Source organism: Bombus pyrosoma, linkage group LG4 (genome assembly GCF_014825855.1).
Source record: "Bombus pyrosoma isolate SC7728 linkage group LG4, ASM1482585v1, whole genome shotgun sequence".
Taxonomy (NCBI): domain Eukaryota; kingdom Metazoa; phylum Arthropoda; class Insecta; order Hymenoptera; family Apidae; genus Bombus; species Bombus pyrosoma.
In genome coordinates, this window is record NC_057773.1 from 10,717,677 (window position 1) to 10,744,562 (window position 26,886).

The 26,886-nt window shown below is 44.0% G+C and overlaps 1 protein-coding gene across 2 annotated transcripts in view; it reads right to left on the reverse strand.

The window, feature by feature from the left end:
• The window catches only part of LOC122566542 (POU domain, class 2, transcription factor 2-like), a 124,475-nt gene that overhangs the window by 32,194 nt on the left and 65,395 nt on the right, over positions 1-26,886 (reverse strand). The window lies entirely within an intron of this gene.

Sequence of the window (26,886 nt, forward strand, 5' to 3'; positions counted from 1 at the left end):
GAATCAGACAAGCAGAAGCGAATACGAGAAACAAGGACCAAGCTGCTTTAAATGTGAAGAGGTTGGCCATCTAAAGAAAGATTGCTTTAGATGCTTTATATGCAAAAGGAAAGGCCACGCCAGTAAGAATTGCTTTAGAAACAATCAAAGGGACAACAGCAGAGGCAACTGGCGGTCCAAAAATCAAAATCAAGATCGCAGCAAAGTTGGTCCGCTAGGAAGCACTTGAACGACGCAAAGGGTAAACGACAATGTTTGGCTAATTGATTCAGGAGTATCGGAAGACATGACGGAACGACAAGAATGGTTCAGCGTCTTCGAAAAATTCGACAAAACAGTAAAGATATAGATGGACGATGGTACTTTTATGGATGCGTGCGCCAAAGGAAATATCGAGGTAGAAACGGTCGTAAATGTCAAATGGTCAGCGGGTACAATGAACGATATCTTATACGTACCAGGTATGAAAAGAAATTTATTTTCCGTTAAATTTGTCGCGAAGAGGAAGAATATTTCAGCATTTTAAAGAAAATAAAAGAATGTATATTTGTACAGAACCGGAAAGTAATCGCTAGAGGTTCTGACATCGGAAAGTTGTATAAGATCGATATGCGAGTTATTATACCGTCAGTTTGAAGTTTTGGTAATAAAACCGTAGTTATGGCACGAGCGGCTTAGTCACCAAAACATCAGACAGGTTAGCAAATTTTTAAAGAATTTGAATACAAAAATTGTAGATTACAGTAACCTTTTCTGTGAAAGTTGCGCGTACGGGAAACATCATGGGTCGAGTTTTCACGAGAAAGTTAAGCGCGCGATTAAAGTTAGGCATGAGAAATAAGAATGAGATTAAAAGGTAATTGTTTGTAAAGATGTAGAGCTTTAGGAAGGGTGTTGAAGTAATTCTCGTTTCTAGGAAAACTCTACATGTTACGTAATGTTTGTTTTCCTTAATCCTCGAAGCCATTAAGTATCGTTTAGCTCAAAATCAATTTTGAGGGCCTCTCGGCCTCATAGCTTTTTATAGGAACAAACTTTGCAAATACGGTGCAGTGGATTATAAACGGACCAGTCTTCCTAATTATAGACCCATGGCTTCGGCCTCTATTTTAAAGTAACGCTGCCAGCGTGCGGATCTGGACTAGCATATATTTGTACTTATACTTAAATATATTTCTATTATATATTCATCCACTCATTTTCTTTCTCTATCCGGGATAAACCTCAACAGTTACGAAAGGCAGGCCGAAGATTACCCTGTTGATTTTTATTGGTGGATATAATAATACGTATCCTCTGAAGTTTAATAGAGTTTCGATAGAATAAATGTGTTTCTCTGGGATTTTCTGAAGCAGGTAAAGCGTAGATTAGTACAAAAGGGGACATAATCACAGCGAGTGTAATCGCTAGAATAAGTTACAACGAACTGAAACAATCGTGAGTGTCCGGATTGAAAAAGGAAACGGGAATGCGAGCGCCTCGGTCTAACGATCATCGGCGCGCAAGTCTGGAAAACGAACAATGCGAGGTCCTTGATGCGCGCGTTTTCATTATTAAACGAAGGACTGCCACTGGAAACTGGCACACGCTTACATTAAATATGAACGACGACCTCGTTCGCGTGTCCATCGACTTTTTCCAACGGCGCGTTAGTCACAAAGAGCGCGACGAACGCCCCCAGGCGATGTCCCTTGCCAATTCGAAAGGAAAAGGTTAATCAAATTGATCAGCGATCGCTATGATCCATAAATATCAACGTGACGATCGATACTTTTAGTTACAGTGACCATGCAAATCGAACGATCTCGTGTTGGATTAAAATATTTCTCGATACGATTAATCAACGTCAGAAACCTTTGAAACGTTTAAAAGGGAACGAACTTCGATAAATTCGAGGGCATTCGTGGGAAGTCTCCCGGGCGTTATAAAGCTGTTACCTTTGCACATGCACCTATACAGTATTCACAGGTCCGATCGTCGAATTCGGTTCTAAACACGTTCATCTTACCACCATCTTTTGCTAGGTCGTTTACGACTGCGTAAACACACGGCTGACCATTTACAAGAAGTATATACTATACTCTTTAAAATAGTATGAGAAGAAAAATTATTTAGACTTGAAAATTAACCTGTAACCGGCGAATATCGCGATATTTCGGTCTGTTGTTATAAACTATTTTACACAAATCGGTATCATTGAACAAATATTTTGTTAAATATCTAACAAAATAATAAAGTAAAAATTTAGTAAGCAAGGTTTGCGAATAATACGATTTCCCTGTTCATTCCTTTATTTATACTAAAATCACGATCTTCCACCCCTCGTAGTCATGAATTTTTTATCGAAAATTTCGAGCATTCACCGAGCTCGACATTTGCTCATCGAGATATCCGTATTCACCACAAACGGATAACAGTCAAGCCGGTCATTTATTAATTCGACAGGATCGCCTTATGACAGGCTTGGAATCGCGTGTCTGCGGCTGCAACCCCTTCTCCCTTAGTATTCATAAAGGTCAGCCGTGCGCGAGGCTCTCGCGGAGTGCCACCTCTCGTGCACGTACATATTCCCATTCACTCGAGTTACGTGGACGAGACACCTGTACAGCTAGCCGACAGCTAGCCGCGGACAGGTGAACTCGACGGACTTCCACCGGCTGTCGAAGAACGCTCGCGGCCAGAAGCACTATCGAAACAACGCGATTACTGCGGCTCGATCGTGTCCAGTCAACGGCCGCCGCGAAATAATGTAACGGCAGAATCGATTGTGGGATATACGCGGTGGATTGATCCCCGATGGGGTTGATTGGGGTTGAACAGCACATTTCGATGACTGTATTCATGTTCGATTGACGGGTAAGATAATAATCGAAGGCTTTATTCGCTTTGGATATATTAATCGAGGAAAATGATATTAAATATGTAACTATTACTTTGGCGTCTTGAAGCGATGTACGATGGACGTTAATATCGTTGTAATTTTATCCTCGAGTCACGGATGCTGCTGCGTCTTATCGTCAGTAATCTTTAATTATATTAAATCTTATGAAAGTAGTCTCTAAGTACAGATTTGATATTTTTATTAGGGTAAACCTTTAAAATGGAATACCATGAGAATTAATTTAATTAATTTATATGTCGTATACATAGAAGGAGTGCGAAAGGAATCTTGAGATATTAATCATTGCAACAACTATCTTAATTTCCATGTAAAATGTTTTCGGACGAAACCAATCAAGTATCCTTCAATAAGGGTCTATCGATGAAGACCGGCGATGACTCTATCGACTTGAATCCACGCGGTCTTCCGGCGTGTCCGCGTTTCTCCGTCCAAGGAAAACGAGATTTTAATATTTAAACCACGCCACGATACAATAAGTGTAATAAGCATAGAGTCGACCGTTGGCCGGCGCACAAGAGACGGTTGAAATATTAATGCTGACATTTCGTTGCTTTGCGGTAGTTTAACCACACCCCCCACACTTACGCCACCGTGCGGACGGTGGCTTTCAAGGCTGCGGTTTCCGGGGAACGATATTGCACTCGACCATTCCCGTCGCGATATATTCTAATCGCACTGAATTCACAGCGAACACGCGTTTTCCCGGCTTCTTCACGTTATATGTTGCTTTTTTTTTTCTTCTCACGCCTGGGTCACGCCAAATATCCTCCTTCCGCTCGTCGTTCTCTCATCGAAGGAGCACCATGAATACCAGATGCGGGATCTGGATACGTCTAGTTTGCGTGGTGCCGGCCCTCTCATCAATTTTTAAGAACCATCTTGTAATACGTATGCACCGAGACGTTGGATATGGAAACCACGTTCCCAGCGTGAATACAGCAGGGAGAATCGTGCCGCCGTAACGGGCCTGAATAGCGATGAGAAATCGCTGCTGGATCGTTCAAAGCTAGTCGAACAGATTTGATCGTGTCTCTTTTTTGGTGATCAAGCGACAGCCGATTGTTGGGCGAGCTTCCTCCTCGACAAAATTGATCTAACGAGCAAACATTCGGACGCTATTCTTCGTTAATCCCATTGGCGATTTCCGAACTTTGAGAGTTCCAACAGTGCGGTATTAAGATAATGCATGGAAATAAAAATTTAGGAAGGTCCCCGTTCCATTTGCTGCAGAATCCCCCGTTCGTCAAGATAACCGGGCGAACGAGCGTCCCCTTTACCGCGAGAAAAATCCTAATCCGCGGCAACCGGAAAGTTCGAGAAAAAGAGGGAGAAGCAGCCAGACGAGACGAAAGAAAGGGTAGAAGGAAAGAGAAAAGCGTAGAGTAAAAGAGGGAAAGGGAACGAAAGAGAGACAGATAGGGGAAGAAATGCGCGTTGGAAACAGCGTTCTTGTACGTGAGCCGAGACTTTTTCCAATTACAAACGGCGCCATTCGCGAGCCGGCTGGCGGCGATTATTTTTAAAACAAGAATATTCCCTTCCGCCCCAGGACATAATGAGGAGGAGGAGGAGAAGGAGGGAAAGCACTGTTGGAGGGCGCGATAATGGCGGCCGTTATGAAGAAATCAACCCACCCCCGTGTCCCTCCGCCCCTCTTAACCCGCCACGCCGCCCCTCTGCCCACTTGATCTTCCGTCTCCATGGCAACCGCCTTGTCCAACGGACCCCTGCGAGCATACAGGGTGGTTGCGAGCATTCTCTCTTATTATGAGACTTGCTCCACCCGCGAAAGGGTTGCAACCCCCAGTTCCATGACGCCCGCCGCTAACGTGGCCTCCGGTGACTTTGAAAATCGTCTCGACTTCGACCTTGCGAGGATAAAAATAATCGTCGGCGTCTAATTGTCGGCAGTTTTGTCTTTGGCTAGTTTTCTTAGGACTGAAGAAATTTGTGTTAATTAATCCCGATTAAGTTGACGTTTTAAGAAGAAATTCTGGAGAATGTGGTTTCGGGAGGACCCGTTATGGTGCGCTTCGAAATCTTCGCGAAGCGCAAAGATAGAGTTCTCGAAGATTCGTGAATTCCGCGATACATGTAGAAGCGAGTGACAAATGACTGTTGACGTATCTACAAGAGGAAACATTATAATCAAGAAAACGACTTGTATAATATTCAACGCAACCCGTTGCTAAATAAGCAGAAGATCCCACAGAGTGCAGAGGCAAAATCCTGCATATTATCTCCTTGATTGAACCAGGTAACAAGGCACAAGAAAACAAGTATCCATGGACGCGTTCACCGCGTGGCCAGGATCATTTCGAGGTATAAAGGCCAGCCAGATCGTTTCCTGCAGCGAGGGTTTCCAGGAAGCCACGATGTTTCATCTGGATTTCTACTCTGGCAACGCTCTCGCTTGCCCCTCCGTTTCCGCGAAGCGCAACGAGCGTTATACGGGTGCAGAAACCGTCCCAACAGCGTTCCATCCAATTAAATGATCCCGATGCCCTGTACGCGGCTTTCAGGCGTCGGTCGATCCATCATCGGTCGATAATCGTCCTCGAAACGCCTAATCCCGCGACGAAACTGACGGATCATGGAATAATTGCTTACGAGACGATCGCGCGTGATTCGATGGGGGTGAACTGTCGCTAGTTTCTTTCGCCCCTACTCTAACGGCGTGACAAACGAACGAGATGCACCGGAGGAGGGTAAAAAAAGAAAAACACAACATCGATAGACACGCTGCTAGAGGGGAGAAGAAAAAGATGGTCGCGACACAGAGAAATTATTTGAAATTGATGAGGATGATCGGAGAAGGGTTGGGGTCGCGTGGCGCACATTCGATGCATAAAAGAGCTTTGGCCCCTCTTTTATTGCTTTCCATTCTGTGACACGCGCGCCTGACCTTGCACCCCTTCCTCAAGATCCACCGGTTCCCGCCTCGTTCGCCCGTGGCAATTCGAAAATGGCGCCGTAATTTACGACGAGTTAATTCGACGCGATCCGTGGGTAGGCTTGACCGGCCTACGGGACGCAATAATGTAGTTACTTACGTATATAGCGTGTAGTATTTGGTTCTTATACGTATCGGTGCATGCAGAGAGATTTATATTTATTGATCCCCTTGTTGGCAAGAAACCACTTTGTTGATTAAATTTTATGCTGCCACTAGCTATCGAACAATACCAAATACAGCGTAGTACTAGGCATTGGATATCGTTTCTTCGATTTGTGTGTAGGATAGAATTCAAAGGAATCCGAAATAAATAGTCTTGACGACCGGTGACGCTACTGTGACGTCATTATTATAATAATTTTGTGAAACCTGTTACCGCATGAGAAGATAAAGTACTTGAAGTTACTAAATATTTCTATAATCATAAATAATAGCCGGTTACTAATGTGACTCGCACCTTGAACTAGTCATGGTCCTCGTACAGATATCCAAATCCAACTCCCGCTACTTTCTCTCAAGGTAACCAATTTATACAAAGTATGATCGCTCATCCTATTAAACTCAAATCATAACCCGTCGCGTATCACGGAAAGAACGATCGTTGAATCGAGGCCCTGGACAACCAACACTTTCGCACGTCTTTTCTTATTACGGTATTTTCGTTGGAATTACCGTGAAACTGTGCAGACACGTCCGACGGGTCGTAGCGCGACGACATTTCGTTGCACGTAGACCAGAAGAGAGAACGAGGGGCCATTAACGGCCTCGTAGGGACGCGTACGCGGACCTTACGCCCGAGGGGATGGTTTTCCAGGCGACTCCGTGGCCACCGCGGGAGGAAGCATCCGGCGCGACGAGGAGAGACAGGGGGCGAACGTAAGTGCTTCACGCAGCGAGGTAATGGAGTCGACTTATTCGTCAGGGAAACGCCTCGGCCGGGAGCAATCGAGACCGAAGCTACGTGCGAGCAGAAAAAGAAATAACCGTGACTCTAGACGACACCCGGGTGGCGGATTCGTCGCGATCAGATCTCGTGAACGCATGCTGTATGCTGACTAATGAGCTTTTGATTAGAGGAAAAGATGATGGCAGAGTGTTTACATGCAGGACTGTTGCCGAAACAAAGGATTTCTCGTCTCAATTTCTAAACTAAATTGTACGCACGGTGCCCTTTTGGGAATTTGCCTCGATGTGGAGTCGGCACCGCAAAGTTGCAGCTGTTCGCTCGTTAACAACGTTGCACCTTGAACCCAATTTCAGAATTGACTCTTTTATGCCGCGACGTATCGATGCTTCCAAAACACGCAGTCTTTATCTCCCATCTAGTAAATGCGCTCCGTTAAGCGAGTACTTTCGTATACACGTCGAATCTATCTTGCACGTTCGATTAATTAACCGTCGTTTTCCGTGTCGCGAAACATCCTGCCCCATGGCGAATGAAATATTCATCGAATGCAAATGCAGGGAGACGCGTGTGTAATCCATTGAAAAATAATAACGACAGAAATTCGCCTTAATTGGCACAATAGCCGCGACAGCGACATGGCTACCTCTCCCTAGTCCTGACGATTACGACACGACCCTGTCGTGGTTCTTGGTCGCGTTACAAGCTACCAAGAGGAACGGCCGTCCGCGTTGATGCTCATAATTACGCGGTAATTAGAGAGGTTTGCCGTGAGTGCGGCGTATGTACATCTTAAATATCGGCCCCCGATACGCAGCTCGATACAACTATGACGTTACGTCTCTCGTTGAGGCAACTTGGAATCATCGTTTCATGTCCGACGTCTGAGATTTTGAAATAGAAATTTAATCGACGGGATTACGCATCGGCTGGTCATTCAAACTATTCTACCGTCTATTCTGCCGTGTAATTTGTAATACAGTAAAATTTAAGCAACCGTTGAAAACAAAATTAAAGTTGTACGCGTTTCATATCTGTTTCAGATATTCTGCGATAGTAAAAGAAGTTGAACGGTTGATTTAATAGATGTTCGAATGTCTGGTCCAGAGCCAACCTCGTTCTCCAGTCGTCTCCATCTTCACCCCCTTTTCAGGATATAATTTCTCGGCGGAAAAAGTTTCTAACGACGGGAAATCTAATATATATCGCATCGAGGCAGCCGGTCTGCCGGTACGAGCAGCTTTTCTTGTAATTAAGTTATAACTAAGGACGCGAGCGCACCATTTCAGGGTAGAGGGAGGAGAAAGAAACGCGAGAATACGCTTCGAAGCTAGGGGCGGCTGAAGCAGATCCTCGCAAGAGTGGAAAACAATAAGAGGGCTCCGCTAATCCGGACGATATATTATATCCAACGGGAGTGCTTCTGGCACTGTCGAGCCAACTGTATATATACACACGGAGGAGAGGAGGGGGGGAGAGAGAGAGAGAGAGAGAGAGAGAGTAGAAAGTCCAACAAATAAGGAGCAACAAGATAAAAGAGCATAGCTTTCAGTACGAATGTTTTTTTCATTTTGTATAGAAGCCTCCAGCTATTTTCATCGATGATCGTAATTATCGCATACCGATGTGACGTTTCGAGATTCGCGTATACGAAATGATGTTTTTTTTTTTAACATCCAACAGAATATTTATTAAAACAGGGATGAAGGTTAAGCTTGCATTATCAAGACATCGTTGCAATTAAATTTAACGTCTTAAACGGTCATAAATAATTCACGAATTCGTTTTGTTGGAGACGTTGAAGAGCGTTATCGTAGTTTAACAACTTTATACTGTCCACATTCGTTCAGGAGTGAATTATTGGCAAATGAACTGTCTTAATGATGAATATCCGCAATTTTTCAGAAAACGCCACCGTAGAGCCCCGACGGTTACGGATATAGCCGTGGAACATAAGAGAGGCGAATTAAAACGGCGCGCCATCGAGGCGTGAGGAGAGATCTCGAGCCTCGATAATTATCGTAGCGTGCAAATATCGATAATGCCGACGACTTGGAAGCGGGAAACAACCGAGAGGAAACGTAGGTAAGCCGAGGGGGCCGCCGGATGCCCGCCTCCGAACCAACAACTCAATTGCGCGAAATCGAGTTACCTACCAGTTCTGGTGAACGTGTAATTAATTAATTCGAGCGCCATTTTGCTACTGACGGCTTAACGAGAAATATTATTTTCTGGCTGTGCTAAGGAAAGGCCAAAGTGCCCTCAAATTCTATTTGTCTCTATTAATCCTCGCCTTTCTTTCGATTTTTCTTCCTCCAACTCGACTACGATTTGGCCATTATCTCTTCACGTTTAGAAATAACCGAACACCTTAACCGTGAGAAAATATACTAATTTTTCTAGATGAAAGAACATATATGTACATAATTAAAGGTTTAAGTTATAATGAAAAGCATCGAACGCGGTTGGTTCACGGGGCAGGCGAACCGTTCGAGTAACACGGCCACAAATTTGTACGAAACTCGAGGAGGATCTGGTCGAGTGCGCTACAAGGGGAGGCTACGTGTTCGCTTAACAAGGAATTCGAGTCATAACGCTTAATTAAGGTACTGTACGTAAGTAAGGCCCGCATCCATGAGAGGGATAGAGGAGTGGGAAGGTATGAGGGCCATTGGACCCCGGGATCGTGACCAACCCAGAAGCAGGAACGCGGTCAGATCGGTTGATAACGATCTGATAAGGTGCCCTCCCAAGATTACGAGCCGAGTTTCGTTCGAGCTACCTCTCGATGAAACCAGTTTTTCTGCGGGCTCGATTTAATTAGATTTTCCGTGAGATCTATCGGCACTCGCCCTTAACTTTTCTTCGAAATTATTCCACTAAGTAGCTAATGGACTTCTCCCGGGAGTCGCTGTTAGTGTTTAGGAAACATGTCACAAACGTTGTACGTAATTCGTCTCCATTTCCGCGCTATATGTGACATACTACTAATCGTTGATCGTTTGTTCATTTACATCGGCCTTTGTCTCTATCAAAGAGTGTTATCCGTACAATAAATATAAATAGTTAGACAAGAATTTATTTCCTCAGAGAGATTTCAGAAAAGGTTGAAGAAAGAAATTTTGAAGGAAACTTCTTTGATATTGTGCGACAGTTTCATAATGAAACTCGAGTCAAATGTATACGCTTCTTAGTTCGTGAATATAGAGGGTGAGAAAGATAGTGTTCTGCAATTTTGTACTTTGCATTAGTGGGACAGTGGAACGATCGTATTTGCGTGCATTCTGCTCGCACGAAATCGATGAAGGCGCGCGAGAAATCCGCCGATAATGCAAAGCGTGACTGACGTTCGACTTATCGCGCTATAATCCTATTAAAACATCATTATGAGCTTAGCGGGGAATCACCGCAAGTGCTCGCCGATATTTCATGAAAATTTATGAATCCACCGTTCAATTAGCATACGCCCACTGCACAGTTTCTATTACCCTAGGAAATTAAGTATCGAACCAATCTATATAAATTACAAACTTCTTTCTTGAATTATGTGCAGGTTCGATGATGAATAATCGAAAAAGAAACAATCTGCAAATAGAAACGAGTAGAAGGGGTGAGAATGTAGTTAAAAGGATACGGAGTCGAAGGGACGACAGAATGGAATTCGAGTGCGTCCGCCGATAATCTGAAGCGTATGGGGCTAGCAGAAGCTACTACAAACGAAGGGGGTGGGGACTTTAAAATGGCGGGAGCATCCCTTCTCGACCTAAAAGCAACCCCAATCGTTGCACGCTGGTCTAATCACAGAAAGGGGGTTGGTTTTGCATTTCATATCCTAACAGAAGGAACTCCAACACGCGTCCTCTGTATTTCTTTTCACATATGCACACGTACGAAGCTGTATTCGATAATGCAATTGATAAACGACGAATTAAATACATGTAATTTTAACATGATAAGGGCAGAGAAATAAACAACGATAAAAATACGCCGGAACACAGAAAGCATCGAGCAGAGACTAATTTAAAAGAACACGTTGCTCCATGCGGGACTTGATAGTTTTCCATAAAATCTCTCCAAACTAGATGCTGGTATTATCATTCACAATAATGGAATACGATATGGGTTTCTAAGAACCCCAACGGAGCGGAATCCTATTAGCTACATTGCAACAAAATCGAACCCTAGTCCAATTATTACAGAAATATTATTCAACTCCATTTGTGAGAAACAATCTTTCCTCTTCCATGAGGAAGGAGAATGTTTAAAATGCTTACGTATTGGAAAGGTCGGTTTTGTGTCCGCGTGCATCTTCCTCTTGCTTCCAAATTGGCAGATTCCCACAACCATTAGAAAATCCTTGAAATAATCTCTGTGTAATATTAATCTTTCCGTGAACTACGTGTTTCTCGTTTCGTCAGGAGCGAACTTCTTCTTCAATAACACGTCGTACTTCGTAACTTGTTTCACACAAAAGGACTTCCAATAATTACATATACGAACAAGACTTCTGACTTTTCTTGATCGATCTCACCTTCACAAAGAAAGAAGCTCTCACCAATTCACTATCGAAATCGAGACTAGGTTGTGGAATAATCGACGTGTAAAACTTGTCCCGTGAGTAGTTGATATGTTTGAAAAAACCGGGGGTGCCCCAAGTTGGCCTGCCGGGGGCAACTTGTCTACTGGTGAGCCAAGAGCTGTCCGTTCGCGTTGGTCAGCGCTGCCCCTCTTCTCAGCTGGCCCGTGGAGGTGCACCCCCGCAAACCCTCCGCAATACCAGTGTGAAGAAGAGAGAGAGACGAGGAGACAGAGATCCGGTACGTGCCACTCTCTAGAGCACTCTTCTCTCTTGCCGTGTTCGACAGAGGGTACATACATTATCCGCCCCTGATCCTCGATCCCGAACGGTCCACGTCTCGCCAGCTACCGTACTGAATTATAGAAACGTTCTTCCCTCTTCCTATTGCCCCGGTTTTCGACGGTCGTGCAATTGTCCTTCCCTTTTAATTTGAGAAAGATTCTAACGACTGTATATGAGAGCAATAGGAGCCTAATTGTTCGAACCTGTTAATTACGGTTAATTATTAAGGAAAACTTACGTTATAGCTTTATAGCAGAACTCTGTTTGCATGAAATTGTCGAGAAACAAATAGTTTCTGTAATTACAGAACTTTCTAGTATGACTGATGAATTATATAAGTAATATTTTGCCGGGCACTAAGTAAAATTTCACTCGAATATACATTGAGCTCACATGAAAACAGCTCCACTGTCTATATTTAGGATTTTCTTTAGTATTTTGGTGATGGAATGAAGACGGCAGGCAGCGCTATGATTTCCACGAATCGCAGACGATCGAACGAAGTTACGGAAGAACGACTATGAGCGTAGAGTCCCGTCTCGGAGTAAATTCCATTGCTGGTTATTCTCTCAGCCCTTTCGTCGAAATGAAGGGTGTTTGGTAACAAAGAGAAGAATAAGGGAGAAAGAAAAAGAAAAAAGGAACAACTACAGCGCAGTTCATTGGAATTTCGGAATGCCTCGTCGTTCGGAGGAGTCATTAAGTCGTAAAACTAGAGAGCAACCTCGTCGGTAAAAGAAGCAAATAAAAAAAAAGGGAAAAAAAGCAAATTTGCGTCCCTGACATAGAGGAACAAGCGTAAGGGCGTTGTAAATTTTTTTTTTCTTTCTCACACATACGAAGATTCTAAATGGGCTTTCCGTGTCTTGCGAAAATCTACATTTACCAATAGTTATTTGCCTGTAAATCTTCACGAGGCCAATGTCAGGAAAGATTTTGGGAGTAAATCGACCGTTACATGACGCTTTATTTGAAAGTTTACTTAAAAATTTAACTTAGAGAAAGTATGATAGAGTGACTGTCCCATTAGCAACGTCTTGATTTAATTCCCAGTTCATCCCGGCTGTTCGCCATTGATGATAGTTATTGTAAATGTTGATTGAGCAATTGCGATGGAATTGGCCTTCCCACGGTTCGCCGATACAAATACTAGCTGCCTAGAAAAAGCAGAAGCGGCTAACGCCGGGGCACAATTATTTTTACACCCGGATCGATCTGCAAATTATCTAACTCGGTTAATTATTGGCTCAATTATCACCGACCTACGAAGTGGGCCAACGTCAGCGAGCGCTTCGGTGGGGTTCTAATCAAACAATCAAGCACCTCATTACCAATTTCCCCTATACTGTTATCGTACGCAGTGTTTTACTTGTTTCGGGATAATGAAGAGCAGAAATTCTTAGAGTGTTTCATGGACGTGTTTCATACGACGAACCATTAATACGTTAAAGAAAGTTCAAGAAAAGAAGTTGAACATATAAATAATGGCAAACGAATAGGGAACAAACGAAAATTAATTCAATTGTTCAAATCGTTACTATATATTTCTGAAGCAAATAGAAATCATACCAGTCGATACGATTTTACTCTCAACTCAGCTCAATTACAAAGAAGTAACCGAACCTGAAAAAAGCATCGAAGCTGGAAAATGGCCCGCATCTCTTGCTCCGAATTCCCATCCGGTCACGCGACATATATCATTCGTAGCCTCTCTATGTTCAAGATCGATCAGACTCAGAATCGAGCAAATTTTCAGAGCGAGCGAGCGAGCGAGAGAGAGAGAGAGGGAGTGAGAGAGAAAGAGAAGCACCGGGCATTCTCGAAAGAAAATGCGAGAGAAAAATGAAAGGCCGCGTTCCGTTCAGCCACCCACGCTTTCAACGGGGCAGCGGGAGAGAGCAACGTAAGGGTCCATTCGCCGCCCCTATTTTGCAACCACCCCCATCCACCGTTTGCCGCCGATAGTGCATTTGACCAGAGCATTGTCCGAACGAACGGTCCATTGTCAGATTGAATCATCGTCCAGGCTTGGAATATTCAGGGATGGCCAATGGTCAGTGACCATTATTGTTAAACTGGCGCGTGTGTGCGGGGCTGCCACTCGTCCGATTCGGGAGAGGGGAAAAATCGACACACTCGAAAATCTGGAACGTGGACGCTTCGCCCTTTCATCCGTTGATCTCGAAACTGGACTACCCCCTGGTTTGGTGAATTATTGGCTTTAATTGTGCCTACGGTAATGGTTCGACTGGGACAAATTTCCGGGCGGGAAGCTGGCAGATTGTTCGAAACTGAACGGTCGCGTGGCTAACGCCGATTTCTCGAAAACAGAAATTCTACTCTGGCGTGAAATTCGGGGAACTCGTGGGTAAATTGATTGAGTCGGGCATACATACGATGCGATTCGATATATTAAACTCGTCTGTTATGAACGTAAAGGGGAAAGCATGCGTTTTCTGTTGAAACTATTTTTCGTTATTTGGCCTGATCGTAGAAGATGAAGGATACGATAAGGCGGGCAGGTACGATTACACGAATTTTCTACCAGGATTCTCTTATTGCCCCGTGTCGAGAGGGGTCAAGCCAGCCTAGGGTACAGTGGTCTGCGTCATTGTGTAACAGTAATGCTCGTCCGTCGTAGTTCTGAGCAGAGGTTAGCGGGGTCAGAGGGCAGATTTTCGTCGACTCGTACGGGCTGGTTTATACCCTTATTATGATGCGAGCACACTAAGGGTCACGACCGTGTTTTCCATGAAACGGGGAAAATAAAATAAACGTGGAACTGATCGAGAAAATGTAGTATTGCGACCTTCTATTTCCCCAATATGCAAGTTCATGAAAAACAATGATCTATGATTTTTGTAATTTCGGCAACGGAACAAATTATAGCCTCTCGAGAATCTTTGGGAATTTTTTAAAAGAAACAACGTCGGCCCATCAACTGCTGAAAAGGCGACCACAAAAACTACTTAATGAGTTCATAAGGCTACCTGAAAAGACCAAAATGATTTCGATCTTCCATTCTAAACCTGTGCAGCCCGATCGGCATATCCTTCTACATGCTAATGCGGGAGGATGTTCTAAAGATCTCTAAGACTCTCATTACCGTCAGGCCCACGTTTCAGATACGTGTAGCCTGCTGTCGCCTTTCCACGAGAATAGTTCCCGACATTTTTCAACAGTCCGCCTCATTCAGCCGGAAAGAAAGTGAATTTACATATCTATGCATTTGGCGAATACAAGGGAGACCCGTGAATGGTAAAGGTCCGCTAGACCTGTTAGATATTTGCTGGAATTTTTAATATTCAGTGGCGGCGAACTTTGAAGTCCCAGGACGTTTGGATTTTTGGAAACGGTTTCATGATTACGATAATATTTCTAGAACCGTGTAAATAGAAAAAGATGACGGTCGAAGCAAATAATTATTTTTCTAATGGTAACTAATGGGTTCTAATGTATTCTAAAGAGAACTACGAATATTTTGTTTCTGCAATATTTGCGAATCTACTCTTCCATCGGGAAGTCCATTTCTCTTGGACATTCCTTCAACCCTTAACTTTAGGTCTGTAGACCGGTAAAAAGAAATATTTATAGCTCAAGACTTTGTTCTAGCGTTAAATTAGTAAGAAATAAAATCTAGCAGAGTCGATGGTGAAGGACTTGGACACCTATGTATCAATTATGGTTCCGACAACAATTTTCCAAATTTTTCCCAGAAAATGGCAGGTCATAGGAACGTTCGATGTAGTAGAGAAAATATTGTGGAAACAGGGAAACTAAGAGAAGGCGATCGCAATTAACGGCAAAGCGTAGCTTGTCGGAAGAAACCCGATAGGCTGTCCATAACTGGATTCCATATGCCCGAGCCGAGGGTTGCCGGCCAACGGCAGGTCCGCGACCCAGGAAGTAGGTAATAATTTCGGGCACAAGGCCCACCGAAATTAGCAGGCAAAGAGCCGAGAGATGATTTTCCAAAATAACACGTCCCGATACAATGGCCAAGCAATTTCCCGAGCACCAGCTGCTGCCACCTATCTGATTTATCATCTCGACACCCCCAACCACCCTGTTTCGCTATTCTTGATCTTCGAAAAAATGGATCTACGATCTATAGATCCCTTCTGTTCGAAAATCTGACCCTTGATTATACATGTGTTTGGGATTATCGAATAAGAAATTTTAGAGTCTTCCACGGAATGAAGATTAGACGTATATTGAAATCGACGATTATATTGTATGGCTTCTTGCAATATTCTATTTTCTTGTGACTGTATGTTGGCGCTAGAATTATTGAAACAATTCACAATTTTTCATGGAAACTTTATAGACTTCTCTGGTACAAGCTTCATACTTTACACTTTTTATGTTACTTTACATCAGTCAATAATAATTCCAATTACCGTAGATGGAGACCAATTGTCTTGTTATTAAAAATTCTTTACGCCCATTGAAAGATAATACTTCCAATTTATATAATACTTCCATCAACCAGCATCGATCACAATTCTTCGCACAATTATGTATTCGTTATTCTCGGAGAACCACCAGGGACAAGAAAAGCAACATGCTCGAGTCGCGGAACGCAGGACTGTTTGGCCGTTTGCTTGCAGGAATGCGAGGGGCTAACAGATGGGGGTTGAGAGGGGGTTGTTCAATCGGTTATTGATTGGAAATGTAAGCTGGAGCGAGGCGAGGCAGGGGAGGGGGGAGAAGGGTAGAACCAGTACAGCAACGACCCAACAGATGGCCACTGGTCAGCGGGACCGCGTGGCGAAGTTTGCCAATCGAAGGAACAAGTTCGACTCCTTGCTCAAAATTATTAGATCTCCGAAACTTCCAGGCGGAAATTCCTTTCCCTCGACACCTGCTGACGTTGCAATTTCACTAGGAATAATCTTCTCTCTTTCACTGCAATTAACCCACCCATTTCCCTTATCATCCTTCGTATCTGAGCAAAGACTCATCTTAGAATAATCAACTTGGAAAAGCAGCTAAGCTATCTCGTCCGGATCTCGAAAAATCTTTAAATCGAAGTCGACCATCTGCTGCGTCCAAACAACGTGTGCTCCACGCGAAGCCAGCGATTCACGCTAATCGCCGTCGTCCAAGTCTGAAGGTGGTGACCACGCGGTTACGAGAGGTGTAAAGGTCGATCAGCCCAGGCGCGAACATGATCATAGACGTGTAGTTGCTAGGTACACGAGTAAAAAAGACGCGTTCTCCTCTTCACACTTCGCCGTATAAGACTTCATGCAGTGCACTTTTTGAAAGAACACATTCTGGTAGGCTGCAGAATCTTTTCGAAGCATAAATATCAACGATGTCCTTGAATTTCTATCTGTCGACCTTACTTTCGTTTCGATCGAGAAAAAGAGGTTTAATGTTTTAAGAAATTTTCTAAGAGTCGAAAGTGACTGAAGGAAGATAGAAGAGTTAATATCGAACACAATGGATTGTTGGCCTAGCGGCCAGCTAGACGTAAGCTGCTGAAAACCGCATCAGACGCATGCAGCGTTTTTCAAGTCCTGTGTGTTAAAACGCAGAAACGTGGTGGAAGAATGGATACATCCCTCCTTGAAAGCGACCTCATCCTTCTGGTGCTGGAACCGCAGCACGGAATCAGCACCACCGCCTCCGTGGCCGCTACGATAGTCGGGCTCCCTCGCATCCCCCGGGCAATCTTTTCAATTTAAAGTCAAGCATTATGGCTTAAATTGCATTATGGTTTCCTTCCCCACGAAGAAGAAGGTAGGAACCGAGAGCAGCAACGAAGGGCGGCTCCTTGTAAGCAAGACTCAATCACGCCGCTTAACCTCTGACCCTGCACAGACCGGCCGAGCACACACGCGTCCATACACCATCACCGACACGCGGTTCGTTCAATTCATCTTTCTCCGTTTGGCCACGATGGACTTCATATATAGGAGATGATCGAAGGACGTGTGAGAGGATGTTGTTGCATCACGAGTGTCGTCGTGTGCATGTTGACCGCACGGAGGGCCGCGATCGCCGCGGTGTTCGCGAAATTAACCATGGAAACCTGTCCATACGCACGCTCCCTAAGTGCGAACACTTCGTCAAACTTTCTCGCGTCTGCCGTTCAACCTGCTGCTTCGGTAGGAACTTGGGTGTTCAATCTGTCTCTTTGACGTCTGTTATTTATCTTAGATATATTAAACATTTGTTCGAACGATAAGTTTCGTTAGATTTTCCGAGCAATAATCTTTGGTTTCTAAGATGGAAAAGTTTCTAGGCTGCTAGGGTTTGAATATGAATTTTGGTTTCTAATTTGAAACGAAAGAAAAAAGCATACTTATGGAATTTGTTTAGAACGTCTTATGAGCCCGTGAATAATTCTTGCTCCTTAACTTAAAATAAAATAAGAAAGGATACTGCGGTAGAGTTTACTTCATTTATCTTTTGAATAGTACCTTTCCTACGAACCAGAAATCTACGCTAGGAAGTACGAACAAGGTTTCCAAGTTGCTTTCAAACTTTCAAAAGAGTGTGTATGGGTGGGTGTGTGTGTGTGTGTGTGTGTCTAGCAGAAGCAATTATAAAATATCTCTACCGACAAATAGAATCGAAAAATTGCAACTAGATCTATATCCGCGCACGAGTTCCTCAACGTGCTGGGGCAACCACACACAGCTCGCTATCCAACGCGAATGAATGAAACGACCCAACCCAGGACGGACCTTGAACTTCGCGTTGCCGGGGAAAAGAGTCACTGCTCCCCTCGCACGGCACCTCTAGCTGGCTGTAATAACGCGTTCCTTGCTGTCCGTAAAGCGTGTAACAGACACTCCAGCCCCTCTCGCCTCTTTTACTTTTTCCCTTTTCGCGTATTACGTTATCAGTTGCACGTTGTACTGCACGCATTTATCACAGAGACGAGACTGCCCGATAACCCTCGATCGTTTCCATAGATCGCGTTACTTTTCGAGTAGGATCGGTGGATCTCGAAGTCCGAGGCGCTAAATTTGAATCAAAGACGAACGATTCGTGAACGATGGTTGTATGGGCTTTAGGAGACTCGTTGAGCGGAATACACGATAGAGTTAATCAATGGCACTCGTATATACGTTTTAGTTCTTTAAATTAAACTCAAATCTAACGCAGACTACTCCAGTCACTTATATTGTACATATGACTCAACGGTACTAATTGATCGAAGAAATTTCCGAAAATAAAAATTCTGGACTCCGTTTCATCGACAAATTTTTCTAAAGTAGCTACCGTGGAGCTGACCAATTCGGAGAATGCCGAACACCGAAGGATTCGAATTCTCCGATTTCCTACGAGAGGCACCGTCACTCCGAAGCCAAGATGCACGCAGGATCGAAGCCTATTAAACCTACCCGCTACGCAGAGGAAACCTGGAACGAACCAGTAGTGAGGAGAGTCGAACGTAGTGCGAGTTCACGCGGGGGACCGTGATCGCCGGACGTGGAAGCATCCTTATCGTCTGCGTTCTTAGCGAGCAATCCTTAAGTAATATATTTCTCGGGGGTAATTGCAGGCAGCGATTTCGTGCGGCTCGTTCGAGATCCGCCAGATACGTCGTGCCGTACCGCGGAGCGTGTATTGCACGTGCAAAAGCGGACGATGGAAAGAGCGAGAGAACAAGAGGAAAAGAAAAAGATAAAAGAAGAAAGAGTAAGAGAGGAACAGCAGGCCGAAGGTAGGTTATACGTACGGTAGGTTGCACGCGTAGGTCGGTACTTACGTGCCTATTCGACGTAGGTAGACACACTTGGTGTTTCCATCTCGATGAAGCGAGACCGAGCGACGCTACGTCGTCGTCGAGCCAACGAAGAAAGTTAAGAGCAACGAAACGAAGAGACGCGATGTGTGTACGATGGAGGAGAGGGAAAAGGGTCAGATCGAGAGAGAAAGAAATAAGGGAGTGGAAGGAGAAAGAGAAAGAGCGCACTGATAGAGCGTAACTGACTTCTTGGCCGGTGCATATTACCGGGCTGTTAGAGGGCGGAGCCGGCTGATGAGTTAGCAACGTATTGACTTTATAATAATCACGTTAGCCGGTCCACCGTGATCCCTTGGTATTACGCGGTGCTTCGCGCCGATTCACGTACCGGGTGATTCCTTCCTCATCCTTCGTACAGCGTGGAAAATGAGAAATCCAAAGGTCGAATTAAATATGAGCATCATGCTCGAAATTCTTCGTTACTTTCCTGGTAACGTACACAACATGGTTAAGGTATCTTGCTAATGTATCCTCGATGAACGTTGCTTCTTAGTAACCGCTCAAAGAAATATTTCCATCATATCGATAAATCTTGATCAATAAACGGTAGTCTTCTTTTGACTGGCCGACGAGACACGAGCGCAAAACCATGGCCCCATAAATCAACGCTACGTCGAAAGAAAACGAATCCTGGAATACGTGGTCGGGCACGATCATTAATATTAACGCCGTCCATGGGCCCGATCGAAATTGCGTTACTCGATTTGGCAGAGGCCAGTTTCAGCCGTGGAATCCCGTTGAATCGAGTCACGATTGATCCAGTGATAGGAAAGACGAGGAATTAGCCTGTGCTTCCACGCATCGAACGTTTCAGGATAGAAGAGTCGAGGGTTTCTCTAGCGGTCTTGGTGGCTTAATTAGTAGTTCGGTTTATCTTCCATGGCTTCTCTTTGCACAGAGGCTGTCAGACGCGGAGGAAACACGTGAGAGTAAGGTTCGGTTCGTTACGTATTCACGCGCATCCGCTGGATCGCAGGAAGCTCGAATAGAGCGGCGGACAACGTTCCAAGACTCGTTTCTTCCTTTTTATAGCGTCGTTTTCTTATCTACTCTCTTTGCATGCACCCAGAAACGCTTCGTGTATCGATATAATTTCCTATCATGCTTCGCTCTCGCGAAATTTCAGTTTCTTTCAGTTTCTTTCTCAGTTTCAAAGAAGATTCGGGTAATTTAGAGAGTGGAAAAAGGTGCTACCCCCTGGTAAAATAGAGTCATCACGCGTGCACAACGTCGGAGAAGTATCCCGGTGAACTAACGGTGACGTTAACCGAGACAAGAAAATAATCGATCCTCCGCCAGACCTTTTTCTCCGTTCGCTATTAATAGAGGCCTCGGCGATCACGATGCTAATAGCTGTTCCACGGGGATAGAAGCGTGTTTCTTGTCTCTTTCGCTAATCTGCATCCCTGGATCCTGTTCCACGATTCTGATGGCTGAACCGTCCTACGGCAGATTATTCTCCCGCTATCGTTTCCTTCACCGTGGTAATCTCCATTTCGCTACTCGAAATTCATGCGAACCTAGACATCGTATCATAAAATGATGTACGATAACATCGTCTGCAGCGATGCGAAAAGAAACATTATTTCTCTCAGTGTTTGCTTTCATGCTTTTATTCTTTGCTTCTCTCCAAGATTTTCGTACAAGAATTAAGATAAAGGGAAGCAAAGTTGCAAATTGCTTTTGTATCGCCCGGTACACAAGGCGGCGAGCCGCGGCCGGTGAATCGCGCTGACCTCCAATCTCACCTCAATTTGCCTACACGCCGCCATTTGCGTCAGCGGGAACGGCGAGCGGCCTATCTAAAATTATGATCTGAAAAAAATCCCCTCGGCTAGCGCGGTGCCTCGCGAGCCAACGCACGTCCCGGCGTAATCGATTAATTATGGTAAATCTCGCGTTATTATAAATTTTTGGGATAATTGCGATCTCTTTTCGACTCCACTCCGAAATATGCTGTAAAATCGTTGGCTTGTGCACGATCCCTACAACGCCATTTCATAAATATCGCGATCGACATGTGTGTGTTTTCCAAGAGATCGCTTATTAATGTTTAATGAGAAATCGTAACCTAAATCGTTATGCGATAATGCGAAAATGCAAACAATGCGAACGATGTTTCACGGGGAAACAGAACGAGGACGTAACACGACTTGTAGATAAATTCTCGAGGGAAATAACGCGACTTTGTCGTAACCTAATTAACTCTTTAATTAAACTACCGATGCAAGCCACACATTACTCGAACATTGTCGAAACCGCTATCGTTTATAGCCCCATACTAATTTGCGGCGAGCAGCTGCTCGCGCCTCGAGTCCACGCGACTGCCTCGAGCTTTCTGCCGCAACGATGTCTCTCGGTTTATTAAAGCGGGTCATCAATTACCGCCGTGCATCTCATTTTTTTCCGCCATGCAGCTCGAACGATCAGTTCATGGGATCAACGTGCATAAAACGCTGATTTAACGTATTATGGTATTCGGCACTTGGATCTTCCTCCATTCTTACATACTACATATTATCGAAGAAGAAAGTAGTGACGCGCGAATTCTATCGATCTTGAGATGCTATTATCTATATCGGATATTTACCTATGTAGAATCTTCATTTGTGTCACACTATTTCTCTTCTTATAACACTATATTTTCTCCTTCTTGGTTTTTCGCCTTTTTTTTTTTTTGCTAAAAGTAATTGATAATATTTCCTCATTCTCCATTATATCAAAGACTAACAGTGTCTCGTAATATACGACAAGTTTGATTGTTCCGTGCTTAGCTGATTCAAATAAACGTATTTTTCCTTAGTTGGGACTTTGCAAGCAAAGCGCCAACGTCAAACTGGGAACGTCTCACACTCGACTTAATTGAATTTTCGAGCTTGTTCATCGCGCGAGAACATGCTCGAAGGCGAAGGAGAGAGCTTTCAGCGCAGTTCGAAACAATTCGACCGGCCATAAAACTTGGGTGCAACTTCGGTCACTATAAATCCGGGCTCTTAACTGCGTGACGATAAATCACATAACTTATATGAGAAAAAGAGAGAGACAGAGAAAAATACAGAAAGCGTTAGCTAGCGGAAACTGCGAAACTCGCCGCGTAGATCTTTCCCTTCGATTCTCGTCTCGAAGGAAATTCCTACGTAAAGGATCGATCCCCGAACCCGTGGCCTCTTCTTTCACCTCCTTCTCTTCATCCTCCTCTTCCTCCTCCTCCTTCTCCTCTTCCTCTTCCTCTTTCTGTTCGTTTCTGAAAGCGACGCCAGTACCGCGCAAAGGATATTTCTGTGCTGGCAAGACGCGGCCAGTTAAATCAGAATTCAATTTGAACGACGTTCGAGCTGGGAGATCCCCATAGAAGATACGAAATATTCATGGCGAGAATACTTTATCCGTTGTTATTCTTAGGCCGCGGCCACACGGCCTTCCATAAATACATAGCGCCCTGCAACGACCATTCACGGCGTTTCATCGCAGTCTCTCGTCGCTGAACATCATATCTAAAGAAATTTAGAATACTCTGTGATTATTAGACTGTGAATGTTTATGTATCCATGGGAAATTTATAGCTGCAATAACGCATAGAACGCATGTTGCATGTGATAGGCAAAGATATGTAAGACGTTGAAAGCGTAGTGTACTTCTTATATTTCGTGGGTTAAATAAATCTCTGCATTTCTTTAATTATGTTCGTAAAAGTACAAATTTGCATAAACATCTGCGGTCTGATAATCAGAACCGTGTAGAAAACGCTTGATAATTTTCAAATCATCAGCTTTAATCGCTCGATGTCGCTTTTGCTCTTTGAATGAAAATAAATCAATACTTTTGTGTATCGACTAATCTCTAATTTGTTGAGAGATAATAAGAGCAATGCACGTGACTGTACCTAGTTTCTTGTCAACAGGTAATATTATATCAGCGATAATATATCAGAGAATCGACGCGATAGACTGCAAAGTATTCTGCCAATCCACAAAAGTTTCTTGGCCCCTCGCGGGTGGAGCAGTGACGCGGCGCGAGCAGCCTGATCGATTTAGCGCCAAATGTCGCCGTGTTTTACACGCGGCAATAATGGTTGAAATCTATGTAGCCAATATTTCACGGGGTCACCCTTTCTCTCCCCGTACGCGCCCCTTGCGCCGCCGTATATGAAACGTTCGCGTACACCAACGACGCGTAGCCGTGGTTATTGGCTCGCATATGGCCGCTGCTCGATATTTCAAACTACACGGTAAAATGGAGATACGAACGGCCTCGTACCGTCATTGAAACACGTTCCCGAGGAAATTTCGGAAAGTTCCTCGAAATACTTCGAAGATTAAGTACATCGAACCATCAACTTCAAATCGACGACATGATAGATTATTACGAAGCGAATAATATGTATTTTTCTTATTTGATATTGAATATGCTGAGATAAATTGGTATGCGAAATAATTTGCCCAGGCTTGACCGAATAAAAGGAATTTAAATACCTTACGAGGAAGAGGGTGAGCCCAGGCCGAAGAATGATAGTCCCAGGGGAGAGATACATCCGAGAGCGGCAAGAAAGGATCCTTCCGTAACCGGACAGGGTAATTTACACACTACGAGACTACGTTATACAGTTCACTGACTTCAAAGATTACTTTTTAAAAGGCATTTGTCCGTAATTCCTCCGCGTGCCTCTTAATTTTATCTTTTGTTTGGCTTCAATAACCAATTAACGAGCGAGGAAGGCTATGGTTACAGCGCATACGTGCTTCGAAGAATTGTCGTTCCGATGGATGATATATCGGAAGAGCGATGCGTTTACTCTTATAAAAATTTATATATCGACCAACCGCAATTCCGTAACTATGGCATAATCTTCGACGTTTCATATGGATATCTATAAAAAGCGTCAACCTTCCTTTACAAGGAACCTTGACAAGGAAAAAGTCATTTATCTTTTTTCTAGTTTATGATAGAGTTATGGACCCCTGACCCATTTTTTTAATTATTCCAATGATTTATAGATTTTCACAGATCCATTTTAGGGTTCATACCGATTTCCTAGCCGAAAGGATCATCGTTTCGACATGTGTCCACGGTGGGTGCGGTACAACGTTTTAGGGTTCTATCCCTCATTCTTCAAAAACCGGCCAGTGCATATGTCGGCGCAAGAAACATAATGTTATCAAGCTGTCCGGCAGAGAGACGAGCAACGAAAGAGGACGAAACCCTTGGGGAACCTCGTCCTCGCTTTCGTCCACTTCGTCCTTATTGATATACCGAATAAACACACTTGGCAGCTAGGCGGGATAGCTTTGCGAGGCAAATAGACTCGGAAGGACCGCGCTCTTTGGCCTGTATCCGCTCTTAAAGCCGAGACTACGATCGAAATACCACTCCTATATTGCCTTTCGTCCTTCTTAAATGTCTATAGAAGTTTGATAAAATATACCGATGCAAAGATACAATTCCTCCGATCTTCGGGTTTACACTAAAAAATTACCATCGTTCGAAAGCAACGAATCGTTCGAAACAGGGAGAGGATAACGAAGTACGTTTTATCTTTACAACCTGGTAGCCTCTGTCGCCACTTTTCTCAATTTCAATGCAAAAATTTAAGACGCTCGACAAAATGCTTGCCATTAATATCCGCTTACGTGTCTAAATTTTAGTGAAAACTAACTTTTTAGTAGAAAATTATAAATGTTCGTAGATATAAAAAGACGCGAGACGTCGTTCTATATACACACAGCCTCGAAAACATCCCGATGAGCTAACAAACGACGAACGAAGACGCTAGGTCGTCTCGCGTTACAACCACGCGGCTTTCAACTTTCGACCCTTATCGATCGGTGCCCTTATCGAGCCTCGGCGCACCTTGTCCAGCGGCGGCTCGACGGTAAATAAAGATGGCCGGTTTTTCCCATCAGCTCGCACACACGTATCGCCTGGCTGGACGTTGGTGTGCGCGCCGGCCAGACGGTTTTAAATTCCGCGAGTCAAAGCGATGTTTGACATGGAAATGTTGAACGATGCATTAAACATGCCGCTTCCTCTCTTTTCCACGGAAAAAGAGGAAGAGGATTCAGCCCAGGCTCCCTCCATTGGCTTCCCGTTCGCGGCAACTACCCACAGCGAAAGAGGCCCCCGATCGGGGCCCCCACGCTATTGTTCGAGCAATGTTTATTTAAGCAAACGAAAGAAGCCACCGTTCGAACGCAACGGAGCGAATTCGCCTTCCTCCAGTTCCTCCACTTTGTTGGACCGTCTTCCGGTACGGATCGATAGCGGCGTGATGCGATGCCGCACTTCCAACGCGACGCCTCCGGCAATAATCTACGATTATTCCGCTCTACCTATCTTTTTCTATCGCGGTTTCTAATTAGAGACGAGAATATATGAATATCATAGGGGGAAACGTGGATAACTTTCCGAGTCTGGTATCATTTTATGACTAAAGCACGGTATTTCGATACGACGATGAGAATGAAAGTTCCTCGGTTTTATCCCTCGAAGATGGTTAGAACTTAATAATATTCCACGCAAAGTGAAGCTATTAGAGAGAGAATCTTACCCTGACATAAATGAGAAGATATTTAAACTGTTTTATCGTGATATTTGTTTTACTATGCCATTTGTTTTCCTGTGTAATTTCAGAAGTGTATAAAATTAGACAAATATAATCTCGGCATGGGATATTAAAGTAACCTGAAGTCTTATTAAGATTAAAAATTTATGAATTTAATTATCTTTGAGAAATGTTGATATACACGTAAATACCTACTTTGTACTTACTTGCTCGAACAAATTGCTTACTTTCGAAAAGTTTACGATCTAAGAAGATCAAATATACTTTAATAAATTTCGTCAAGTTTGCTGAAGAAACAAAGTAACGCTACATAAAAATAGTAATGGTTATTGTCGACAATTATTGGCACAAACAGAAACGGGACGAGAATCGCCAATCGAGGCATCGTGATTGGCTGAGCCGCCTGCGAGGGTCGGAAGTGAGCACCTGCGAGGGACAATTTCGATGGACCTTTCCCTAAAAGGAACATCCCCACTCCCATTGTCCGGCAAATGACATCAAGCTTATTGCATTATTTAAAGAGCCCCGCTTTAAGACCGTTTTAAGCCGCTGACCCTCCAGTTTTTCGGAGTGCTGCCACAGTTCTCCATCGGAGTGATTCTTTCTTCTGTGGATCGCGTCGGGATCGATCTTATCGCGTATTTGCAAGCATAAGTTATGTGGATTTGCCCGATCGTTTTACCTAGCACTTAACTATCTTCTGCTGACATCTATTCGTAGTAAAATTCGTATCTGCATATAGTCGCGTGAATGTTTTTCTTTCGCTGTCTAGTTTTACTTTTTAAATTCTAAAATTTCCGCGAAAATTTCAACTGTTTAAAGAATGAAATTCCCGGGTGGTTCTGTGATATTTTTACGAGAAGATAGAACGATTGATAAAAGAAATATAGTTAACCCACATTAGTACCGAGGCGTGGGGAGTCGACAAATTTTTGG